The sequence below is a fragment of the Solenopsis invicta genome, chromosome 4 (assembly GCF_016802725.1).
Source record: "Solenopsis invicta isolate M01_SB chromosome 4, UNIL_Sinv_3.0, whole genome shotgun sequence".
NCBI classification, from domain to species: domain Eukaryota; kingdom Metazoa; phylum Arthropoda; class Insecta; order Hymenoptera; family Formicidae; genus Solenopsis; species Solenopsis invicta.
The window spans coordinates 9,318,905-9,332,207 of NC_052667.1; the positions used below are offsets into that span (position 1 = coordinate 9,318,905).

Genomic DNA, 13,303 nt, shown 5'->3' on the forward strand with positions numbered 1-13,303 from the left:
ATATTAATGTAAACGTTTTCATACGTTTTCAATATAAATAAAAAGCAACATAAAAACTGAAAACAAGACAATATATATATATAGATGTGTGTGTGTATATATATATGAAGTACGTGTACTTTATTTATTTTTTATTTTTTATTAAATATATACACAAAATTAAAATTTAGCTCTAACGAACCCACCTCTTCGCCCGTTGGCTACTCCACACATGTAAAAAATTTATTTTGCCATCCTGTTTCCCATCCTGTTTCCTTTTAGTTCACATGCGCGAACGATGCGAGTGCGAATGTCTAAGAAAATCGAATACGTGTATATGCATCTCTCGTTCGTATCGTAACAATGTTACAAAACAGTATTAATAAAAATTTATTAAAAATTATTTTACTTGAAAAATAATTTATCGTTTTAACACAAAACTTTCAATATTGTAATGGTTAATATTTTTATTTTGATCATAGTCTTGTTCATGATTAAAAAATTTTTTAGTTGGTACAATTTAAATGTAGTTGTTTAATAACAAAAAAAAATTACAATAATATGACAAAATTGTTTATACAATTGCTTTTTAAAATTTAATTGCTAGGTATGTATCGTAATTTAATTTTGTAGAATCTATCGAATACTATAAAGTGTTATATACATAGATAGAGTAATAAAATACTCTATCAAAAACAAAAATACAATGAGTCGTGATCATGATAAGAATTAATAACCCTAATAAAATAAAATAAAAATGTAACCTTGTAAGAATCACTCAAATAAATTTTTTTTTATAAAGCAAATAATATAAGCAATATATTTTCCACAAGTATAAATACCCTATAAGATACAAATAACAATGCAAAGCTAAAGAATCGATTAGTTGTAATCACATATGACTACGATCCGCATAATCAGTTCAAGAAAAACGGTAAGTTCTAACATTTATCTAATTTTATGAAGTAAACATTGAACGTTCAAATTAATCATAAATTATTTGCATAATAAAAGTTTTGAATTTTTTATTATATTAATTAGTTTATTATTGATATTGATACGCTGCGGATGATTCCAAAGTGAGTCAAAACGTTCTATTGAGAAATGAATAAATGATTGTATATCAATACGTGTATTTGCGCATTTTTTACCCGCTGACTCTCATTAGCATATTTTCAATTCAATTGTGTTTAAATTTTGAGAGTCCTTAACTAATTAATTGTTAATTAGTTTCATTATTTATAAGATAAATTAAACGTAAAGTTACTATTGTTATTTTTCTAGTTTCTACTATTTATATGGGATTATTACATAAGTTTGTTTGGTCTTTCTACCTTTCTTCATGATTTATACAGATTTTTTATCACTTAAAATTCTGTAAATGAAATTGCCTATTGTCTACCACGTCACATTATTGGGCTATTTTTCCTCTAAATTACTCGAATATGTGAAATAATTTTTAATATTGTAACATTAATTTTAATTGTTAATCATTATTTTATAAATAACTACGCAAAAAAGAAAAAGTATCATATCCGAGAGATTAGACCCATATATCCTTATGTATTTTGAAATAGTGTATTTGAAGTAATGTATTTTGCAGAGTTTCATATATCCTTATGAAACTCTAAAACCGAATATGATTTTACAATTGCGCCATCAAATCAGAATTTTTTTACTGGGCTGAATTTTAAACAATGTTTGGCAATTTTTTGAGGGTAAAAAAACTTATAATCTGATGGCGCAATTTTGAGGTCATATTCAGTTTCAGAGCCTCATAGGTTTAATCTGTCGGACATGACACCTTTTCGTTTTTGTGTGGCTGTGTAATTAAATAAGTATGTATTTATATGTATACATACATATACATATATATATATATATATATCAATTTAGTATACTTTGGCATATATGCATAAATATGTACGTATTCAATTATTTAAATAATATAATGATTTACAATTAAAGCTATTATACTGTTTCTCGATTTAAAAAACATCTTAGAAACAGCATTACTTCAATATCATTGTTACTAACTTTAATGTTATTTATTCTTATTCGATCTCAACTATTTGTCATTCATAAAAGAAAATTGTAATTATTTAATAAATACATTAACCCATTAGAACTCATAGCCGAATCAGCAAAGTTAGCCAAAAAATAACAATGAAAATAGAACACAATTATGAAACAACATTATATAAAGAACACTTTTCAAAAATCAATTTTTCAATTAATTGTTATAAACAAATTAATGCAAAATGACTGTATTTTTTTTTGCATAAAATATGAATGATTCAAGAAAGAGTCATGTATGTTTTTTTAGTAATTATTCCTTTATAATCGATTGGCACAGTAAATTTTTTCTATAGTCAATTTTTAATAATTTGTTTATAACAATTAATTACACAATTAATTTTTACAATATACTTATTTTTATATGTTTTTTTATGTTTTGGTTCTATTTTCAATTGTTATTTTTTAAAAAATAACAATTAATAAAATAATATTTTTATTAAAATTTGTAATGATATTTCTAAAGTTTCTGAACTCAAGAAAATTCTAAATCAAGAAAATTCTAAACAATCAAAAATTAAAAATATATAATTTTGTAACAAAGTACTGTGTTTCTTTTAAATTAAACCAATTTTTTAAAAGTATTTTTATGGATAGCCATATTATAACTACTTTTTTTTCTTCCACCAATTATGCAATGCATTAGATTTTTATAAATCACGTCCTAAATAATAAATATTTCATTATTTTAAGTCTAGAATCTGTCAAACAACACTCTGACGAATGTAATCGTTCTAGTTTCAATAGAAAATATTAATTATAAACAAAGTTGTTCAATAAAATGAAAATGGGTGCCATATTACCCTCTTTTCCTCTATTGTTCTAATGTAAGAATACGAACATTAACGTTGTGTACAACTAAATTTTGGATGTGAAATAACAGAAAAGTATAAAAGATTAAACATTTACATTTTATTTTTTATAAACATTATACATTTTATTTTTTATAAACATTTTATAATGTTTATAAAATTTGTTCTACATAAAAGTCAGATATTTTAATTAGGTATTCATATATATATTAATAAATTTTATATACTATTAAAATAAAATTCAACAAAGTCGCATTAATGTAATAGTAAATCAACAAGTGATATTTTTTCACCAAAAAGTCTTTAACTTTTTGCTAAAAAAAATATTGCAATTCAAAGTTCAGAGCAAAAGATTAAAGACTGTCACTACTTTTATCGCAGATTAGGGCTTAATCTTCTACTAAGATTCTACTGAGATTCATTCATTCAAAATTAAAAATTAATGAGGAATTTTATTTTCAAATTGATAAAGATTATTACAAACAAATATTTCTTATGTAATTTGAAGATTGACCTTGTTACATTAGTTCCTTTAGACAAGATGCATTTGGTGTTACTAGGAATTATAAAATGGTAGATTAAAAATACAGTTCCTTATTATTTTTTAATAGCAAATTTAATTCTGGAAGCCATCTTATTGTTTTGACATTATCCTTCAATATTATTTTACACAATAACAAATTTTATACATTATTATGATGACATTAAACAATGTCGCATTAATGTAATAGTAAATCAACAGTAGTGCATAAAATAAAACACTTAACATTTAACCCGTAATGGTCACCCGGGGTCTGAAAGACCCCACGCGTCTTTCTTCTATCTTTAAAGGTACACAGACCATTTAAAATTGAACAACCTTCTATGAAACTAATTTTTATCTGAAAGTATATTCTCTTGAGAATACACTCTTAAATTTTTGTTGAATTATTTCAAAAATTAAGCATTTTACGAATATTTTTGTAAAAATAGTCAAATTTGGCGATTTTTTTTATTTTGTTAAATTTATCTGAAAGTATACTATCTTGAGAATACACCCATAGGCAAGAATGAGGCGCATTTGGTACCTCATTTGGTAGTCCACGGGTCGTCCACAGGACGTTTCGGAACTATAACAGGTAGTCCCCAGGATATCCCGCTCGTCCCGACAGGTCGTCCTTAGGACGTCCCGTAGACGTCCCTGTGCTGTTAGGGTTCATATAAGTTTTTTAATAATTTTTGTATAATTGCAAATTTGTTAATTATTAAAATTGTAGTGATTATCTTTTATTTTTAACCACTTATGAATTAGCTTTACCAGGTGTATGCATAAGTTTTTTTCCGGTTTTTTGGTAAAAAAAAACACGTAATTTTCAAGGGAAATTAATTTTTTTTTGTTCAAAATATTGGCCATCGGCTTCTACACATTTCGCCTATCTTTCTGGTAATTTATGAATACTATGTCAGAAAAACTGCTTGTCTTTTGCGGCAAACTATTTGTCGAGCCATTTTCCAAATTCCTCGAAATTGCTGAAGTGCTGCTCTGCGAGCGCGTGCCCCATTGATGCGAAGAGGTGATAGTCAGATGGCGCCAGGTCTGGGGAGTACGGCGGGTGCGGAAGGATATCCCATCCAAGAGATTTTAAGATGTCTTTCACTGGTTTTGCTGTGTGAGACGGCGCATTGTCATGTAACAAAATCACTTTGCCATGTCTTCTGGCCTATTCCGGTCGTCTTTCGATTAATGCGTGGTTTAAATTAATCATTTGTTGGCGATAGTGTTGTGTATTAACGGTTTCGCCGGGCTTCAAGAGTTCATAATACACAATACCGCTCTGGTCCCACCAGACACAGAGCATTCTTGCCGAAGCGATTTGGCCTTGGTGTTGAGGGACCGGCTTCGCCAGGTGAAAGCCATGATTTTTCCGCTTTGGGTTTTCAAAATAAATCCATTTTTCGTCACCCGTCACAATTCGATACAAAAATGATTTCTTTTCGTGGCGTTGAAGCAGCATTTCACAAGTGACTTTGCGATTTTCCATTAGACGTTCATTCAAATTGTGTGGGACCCATTTACCGAGTTTATTGATCTTTCCCATTGCTCGTAAACGTTTGCTAATTGTTTCTTTTGATATATGTAATGCTTCTGCTAATTGCCCGTTGAGTTTGAGTTGGGTCATCATTCAATAATTCCTGCAATTGCTCGTCTTCGCATTTTTGTGGTCTACCAGAGCGCTCACTGTCTTTCACATTAAAATCACCACTTTTAAATTGTCGAAATCATGTCTCACATGTTCTAATCGATGAAGCGTGTTCACCATATGTTTCTACCAGCAAACGATGACTTTCAACAGCCTTTTTTTTTGATTAAATAAAAAAAGCAATGCGTGGCGCAAATGTTGTTTTTCAGGCACAAAACTCGACATGATAGTAGTATGACTATGAGAGTTCTAACTACGGGGCAACGAAGGGGGGTGAGGTGCGCGGGGGAAATGTGGGTGCGGGGTAATGACGTCACCCCCGGGACTTACCGTTATCTGTTTACATAAACAGAGATAACCGTTATCTATGTAGATAGTAATAACCATATTTGTTTATGTAAATAGATAGCCGTAGGGGGGGGGGGACCCTCGGTGCCTGAGTTAGAACTCTCATAATATATACTTATAATTCGCGTCGCGGGCCTGACGTCACCCGCGGACCTAAAATTCGCGGCGCGCGGGCCTGACGTGGCGTTCGCGGAACTGTCCGCCGCAGCGCGCACAAAGAAATAAATTTGCTCACTCCCCTCGGCCTCCACTTCGTCCTCACCTGTAAAGGTGGTGGTGCTCGAAGAGGATTACCCGAGGAGGCTGTCCGTGGGAACGAACTCCTTGAAGAAGACGTTCATCCACGTGCCCCACGTCATTTTTTCTCACTCACAATGTTTGCTAATCGAGATCACGGCTACGACTGAGGAACAAAGGGCTGTGCGAGAGCATCCTCCGTCGCACTGCGTATTTACAATTAATCGCATGTATATAGAATGACGAGTATCTTTTATACGTTCCCCGATATGTGGGGGTAGATTTTCATGAAACGATGATTCAAGGGATCGATTGCCGCTGCATGACGCAAGCTTAGACAAAGAAGATGCGGATAGGTAGGCAAAATATCGATGCGAATATGACCTGTTGTCAAATACACGATCCCCCGATATAGGGGGGGGGGGGTAGATTTGTTGGCAAAACGATTCAAAACAGGTATCAACCGCCGCTGCATGATGCAAGCTTAGACAAAGAAATCGCAAACGTCGGTGCGAACATCCCTCGATATGTGGAATAGATTTTTATGAAACGATGATTCAAAACAGGCACGGACAGGTTGCATTAAACAAATCGCGAAGCAATGACGATGCTTCCCCCAGTTGAATAAAGGGACAAAGGAGTTGCAGATAAAATATATAATAAGTCAATTAGCGCTCAGACCTCAGTAGATGTCTCGAAAGCATACCGAATCGGTCGCAATATGCAGTGGTAAAAATGGCTGAGCGTATCGAAGACGTTGAGTTCGAAAATGTTGGGAATATAGATAATAATATGGACATTGATAATGAATCGTTCGAATATATGCGAATGAATTTTTAGAATTTAATAGACGAAGAATCTGACGAAGAGTTACCCGATGATAATGATTGCAATCAGAGTGAACATCCTGAGAATTTTGTGGAAAGAGTCATGTCAAATGCGCAAATCCGTGCTTTGAATCAGAGTACAAAATATTGTATGATTCATGTTTATTATACGTCGTATGATTCTCGATCACTGTGTGCAACGTGCATGATTGAAAGAGCGCAATACACATGGAGAGTAATGCGCATTATTCGAGATCATGAAACAGGTTCTTTTATTGCGCTAAACGGTCGATCTTGTACCAACTGCAGGCGATCAACGTTTCTGAAGATTCCATGTGACATGAGCCCAATATGTGTGTCTACACAATAAGAAAGACATTTATTATCAGTCAACGCATAGATGTCGATTTTGAAGCAAAGTTTGCACAAGATCAATATCGCGTTCAAAGCATCAATCGAGACTGTAATCGATCGTGTAAACTATATACGTGCAAGTGCTGCTTGACATTTTATAGTGCATGTTAATAAATGAAAAATGGAAAATAGTGAGCAAGTGGAACGCGAACTGCTCGAGCAATGCTCGCAGGTCGCAAATTTAGCAGAATGTTTTACGTGGTTGCAACGTTGTGACGAGTGCCTCACGCAGCTCGAAGAATGTTGTAGTAGTGTCAAACGTCCACGGCTCACCGTCGGCTCTAAACAATCCATAGTGGCGAGAATTGCGCGACTCGCGGGTGCAAAAGCGCAGTTAGAAAAGCGTTTCGTGCACGTTGGTGGTGGTGGTGCGCACGCTAGTATTAGCGCCGGTGACAAAAAATCGCTCGTGTGGCGCGAGATCGACGCTGCGTTTGAGTCACGTATTCTTACGGGTGCTGTAATAAACGCGGATTATATTGAGCCGCGACATTTCTTGGAAGACGCTAGTGATTTAGCGATCGAGCAAGTGCGAGACGCTATCGCGAAACATGGAAGTGTAAAAGTGAACACTGTATTCAACGGTGAATTTGTAAACATTCGTGATGACCGCGATAATAAAAGTCTGGCGACGAAAAACTATGAATTGTATAGAGCATCAAATTTGCGCGAGTGGTATGAACGACGCGTTATTGAAGTAATATTAGCGATGCTCGATGAGTTTCAGGAACGCGATAGTGGTTGGGCGTTACACCGAATACAGAACTTGATGGTGAATATAAACAAACTTAATCCCATGCACGCGGGGTGTTACTTTGAAGTGCCGCTGTCGGTAAGTGACAAACGTGCGGTAATTAATGTGCAATCGAAAGACAATGCTTGCTTCGCGTGGTCAGTGGTGGCTGCCCTGTACCCAGCTGAAAAAAATGCATCCCTGGAGTCGTCGTATCCGCATTATTCGACTGTTTTAAAGTTTGACGATATACAATTTCCAATGAAAGTGAAAGACATTGGAAAATTTGAACGATTAAACGACGTGTCGGTGAACGTGTACGGTACCGAACTTGATAGAAAAGAAAAGATACAGTACGTTGTACCGTTACGTCTGACTGAAGATAAAAAGGAGAAACACATCAATCTTTTTTACGTGGAAGATAAACATGACGTCACCCACGGCCACTTTGCGTGGATTAAGAACCTGTCGCGACTGGTCAGCTCACAACTAAACAAACATAATGGAAGAAAGTACATTTGCGATCGGTAAGTGTAATAATAAAAAAGAAAAAAAAAATTCACACTTTTAATTATTGTTTAGTAAAAAATAATTTGTTTATTACAGATGCCTGCATTACTTCCACTTAGAGGAAAAGTTGCAGTTGCACGAAATGGAGTGCAAGAAAATAAATGACTGCGCCATCATTCTACCGAGAGAGGACCAGAAATGGCTAGAATTCGACTCATACAACAACAAGGAGCGCGTCCCCTTTGTAATTTACGCCGATTTGGAGTGCGTATTGAGGAAGATGGAGAATGAAACAGAGAACACGTTGAGTTTCGCGTATCAACATCACAAGGTATTTAGCATAGCTTACTATGTTAAATGCTCGTTCGACGACGCGTTATCAAAGTATCGCTTTCGCCGCGATAAGGATTGTATCGCGTGGTTTGCGAAAGAATTAGAAAATTTGGCGCATGACATGAAAGCCCGAATATCCGCCAATGTTCCAATGGAACAATTAACAAGACAGCAACAAGAGGCATTCTTGAACGCGACGAAGTGCCATATATGCGAAAAACCGTTTGTATCAGATAAGCGCCTTATCCGTAACGAGTGGCTTGATAATCAACGGGTGCATGATCATTGTCATCTGACCGGCAAGTACCGTGGTCCCGCTCATAATAAATGTAATCTAAATTATAAGAATACGTACGTTATTCCAATCGTTTTTCATAATTTGAGCGGTTACGACGCGCATTTTATAATAAAAGAAATTTCTACCGCGTTCGAAGGCAAGATTGATCTACTACCGGTAAATAAAGAAAAATATATTTCTTTTACTAAACATGTCGCAGCTACTGGCGTAGGAACAAAATCAGGCGAAGTACGAAATTGTATACGATTTCGATTCATTGATTCATATAAATTCTTAAGTTCGAGTCTCGAAAAATTGGCGTCATTTCTAAATATTGAACAATTAAAAATTACTCGTTCTGAATTTTCATCGTTATCGAACGAGGATTTCGAATTGCTCACGCGCAAAGGTGTCTTTCCGTACGAGTACGTTGATAATGTCGACAAACTTTTAGAAACGCGTTTACCTCCGCGTGAATCGTTCTACAGTTCATTCACCGAGCAGACGGTATCAGAGCATGATTACGCTCATGCCGAGAACGTATGGCAGCGGTTCGCAATTGAAACCCTGGGCGAATACAGCGATTTATATTTGAAAACGGATGTTTTATTATTAGCCGACATTTTTGAAAACTTTCGTGATAAAAGCATGCAGAGTTACGGTCTGGACCCTGCGCATTACTATACATTACCAGGCTATACATGGGATGCAATGTTGAAAAAAACTGGTATAAGATTCGAATTGCTTACGGACATAGAAATGATACTTTACGTGGAACGTGGGATCCGTGGCGGATTAAGTCAATGTTCGGGCAGATATGCAAAGGCCAATAATAAGTTCATGAAATCGTACGATCCGTCAAAACCATCAATATATTGTCAATATTACGATGTGAATAATCTTTATGGATGGGCAATGTGCCAGCCGTTGCCATACGGTGAATTTAAATGGGTCGAAAACGTTGAAAATTTTGATGTAAACGCGATCGCATTGGACTCTAACATCGGGTATATATTGGAAGTCGACCTTGCATATGAGAATCATCTGCACGATCGACACAGTGACCTACCGTTCTGTCCTTCGAGCGATAAGCCTCCAGGGTCAAGGCAAAGTAAGCTTTTAGCGACAGTGCATGATAAAGAGCGTTACGTCATCCACTACCGCAATCTTCAACAGTGCACGCGTCATGGGCTTCGAATCGTAAAAATACATCGCATACTTCAATTCGCTCAATCCACTTGGCTCAGAAATTATATAGAACTAAATACAGAATTTCGAACAAACGCGAAAAACGATTTCGAGAAAAATTTATATAAATTAATGAATAATGCAGTTTTCGGTAAAACAATGGAAAATGTACGTAATCATGCTGATATTAAATTAGTAACGCAATGGGAAGGCCGTTACGGGGCAGAGGCCATGATCGCTGCTCCGAATTTTCATAGCCGCAGCGTTTTCACAGAAAATCTGGTTACCATAGAAATGCGTAAACTCTCGGTAAAATTTAACAAACCCATATATGTCGGCATGTGTATTCTCGACATTTCAAAAACCTGCCTTTACGAATTTTACTACGATTATATGCTACCATTGTATCAAGATAAATGTCAGATACTCTACACAGACACAGACAGCATGGTGATGGCCATCGAGTGCGATGATGTGTACATGGACAGAAACGTGATATCGCGAGATACGACACAAGTGATTATCCCGCGGACAATGTATATAATATGCCTCTCGTTAATAAGAAGGTTCCCGGGCTAATGAAGGATGAGAATTGCGGCATGATTATGACTGAATTTGTAGGGTTAAGAGCGAAAATGTATGCTGTGAGAGTAGAAGGGAAAAGAGATACGAAAAAGGCTAAAGGTGTAAAGAATAATGTAGTAGCGCGAACTATTACTTTTGAAGATTATAAGCGATGCTTGCACGACGATATAGAATTAACTCGCCGCCAAACATGTATACGTTCAAAATTACATGAGGTGTATACTATTAATGAGAAGAAAGTTGCGCTTAATTCAAAAGACGATAAGCGATACGTTATCCATGATTCAACAAAAACATTACCGTGGGGACATTGGCGTATACCATTGTAATATATATTTAATGTGTCACGTTTTATTATAAGTTGTATCAGTATTATGCGATGTATTGTTATATGTTTTTATATTTAGAAGTAGTATTTACTATATTTTTTTTTTCATTAAACCTATTTTAATACGTTTCTTTATATTGAATTGTACGTATGTCTCACGTTGTGTGCGTGTGTGTGTGTGTGTGTGTGTGTGTGTGTGTGTGTGTGTGTGTGTGTGTGTGTATGTGTGTGTGATATCTTCTAATTCATATGTAATAATTGTATTAAACGAGGACAAAGAGAGAAAATAAAAAGTATAATCATATATTTTTTTTTTCATGTATTTATTGTTCACAATATATATGTTTCTTACAAAATTAAATAACATTATTTTTATTTATCCACGAATTATGCGATGCATCGAATCCCAGCCATTTCACGTAAACTTTGTTTCCTTTCTTCTTTAAAATTTTCTGCACTAAATAAACATCAGGATATTTCGCTTGATGTAATTCATGTTCATAAAATGCACCCGCGACGCTTTTTCCGCGATAATCTTCCAATAAATACGTGATGGGATTTGTATGCTGCACTTTAACCATCGTAAACACCTCGGTTGTCCAATTTGGAGTATAGTTTTTTTCAAAAATTGTCTTGTGTTTGCTCACGCGTACCTTAGCTCCAACCTTGAATTTCGCAGGTGCAGCGATCTTAACGTGGCTATACACCGTGTCGAAGAGCTTTTTAGCCAATTCTGGCGTTACATCCACGGGTCGCATGCTTATCGTACGATGAAACGCGCGGTTGTAATCTGAAACCAGACGCGGTAGTTCGTCGACCCACTTGTAAGATCCTTGCAACGTAAACATTTTCCACATCTTCTCCTTCAAAGTTCTATTGAAGCGCTCGATTATCGATGCTTTCATCACCGAATACGTGGAATAATGATTAATGTTGTGCTTTTTCAAAAGTTTCTGCACATCGACGTTGTAAAACTCCTTGCCCATATCCGTTTGCAAGTTGCGTGGACATCTTCCGCTCTTCCGAATTATCTCGGCGATGACGTCAGCTGTCTCTTTTCCGCTCTTGCTCTTCATCGCTACTGCCCATGCGAATTTGCTCAACGCATCAATGACCGTTAGTATATAATGATGACCTTTGTTAATATTTGAATATGAACGCATCTCGACGATATCAGCTTGCCACAGATCGTCGAATTCTTTGATTATAACACGTCTTCTTGGAAAATGTCGTCTCGCTGGAGCGTGTAATTCCTCGACGAGACGTCGTCTTTCGGAGCTAATTTTTTTTGATAAACTCATGTTTTTTTTTTGTAAACTCGCGATGTAAATCAGCTTCGTTTATTTTCTATCATCCTTCAGTAACCATTCTTTGTCCTTCGGTTTCTGTCGATTAGATAATTTTTCATACTCATTCTTCATCCGATTTACGCTCGTTCGATAACCATCTAATACTCGATCTCGAGATTTTTCACAACGATCCTGAGCCGCGTGATAATTATCCGTCAATCGTTCCCCAACCGTCCGATTTTTATTTAAGAACCGTTCAAAGTCATTCGTTAGACGTTCGTACCCGTCTTTTCGGCGTTCATTGCCGCTCATTTTTTTTTATCGCACGTCCTTTTCGGACAAAGTCAGCCTCCTGTCTGACTCGTTTCGCGGGATATACGCTTAATTTATAATTATACCGGCTTCGCGAAGTTCCTCGATGATGGACAACATCTCGTTGCCGTGAGCATCGTTGCCGGCTCTATATGAAGCGTCAAGCAACCGGAGTCGATCCACCAACTCATTGGGATCGTCCCAGTGCACGTAATCGATCTTATTATCGTTCAGTATCATAGCGCGAGGTATTCCCTTTCCGGATTTATTCTTTCTCTTTGGTGTAGATTCAATTGACATCAATGGCGCAATCACGTATTTATACTTGTATCCTCTGTTGCCCCGTAGTCGACTCTGCGCGGTGAAATTTTTTCTATGTACGTTTGTAGCCAACAATATGCTCTTGTACTTTTGCAAATCATCCTCCTTATAGAGAAAATCATCGGGCAATCTTTTAAAAATCAACTCATAAAGACCGGGTGTGCCAACGTATCGCACGCCGTCGATAATGATGTTATCATCGATGTCCACGTCAAACTTTTTATTACCAAGCATCATTTCGTCCCTGTCGAGACGAACGCCATATATGGTGTCTATACTTTTCTCCGATCCACCACCACCACCGCTGAGGAACTCGCCGATGTACTTTTGACCGAGCGGACCCAAATGTTGCGACAACGTTTTTCGACCTTCCAACGTTTGCATGTGATGTTGAACAGTTGTTCCGAATGAATCGTCTGTGGTTTCGAAGACGTCCTCGAGAACCTTATTCGTTGATTTTGCTGCTCCAATCGTAGGTGTTTTCGTCGACGGTCCTGGCGATTCTATCATTGTAGAATGAAGCACAGGTGAATCCAACGCGACGTTAGAACGTT

At 36.2% G+C, this 13,303-nt stretch overlaps 1 protein-coding gene across 1 annotated transcript in view; it reads left to right on the top strand.

Moving 5' to 3' along the window:
• The first annotated feature begins 783 nt into the window (after positions 1–783).
• LOC105202483 (fatty acid synthase) overlaps positions 784–13,303 on the top strand; it is a 125,292-nt gene continuing 112,772 nt past the window's right edge. The window contains exon 1 of the mRNA XM_039447945.1: positions 784–913. The gene's annotated coding sequence lies outside the window, so the exon portion shown is untranslated. The remainder of the gene's footprint in view (positions 914–13,303) is intronic.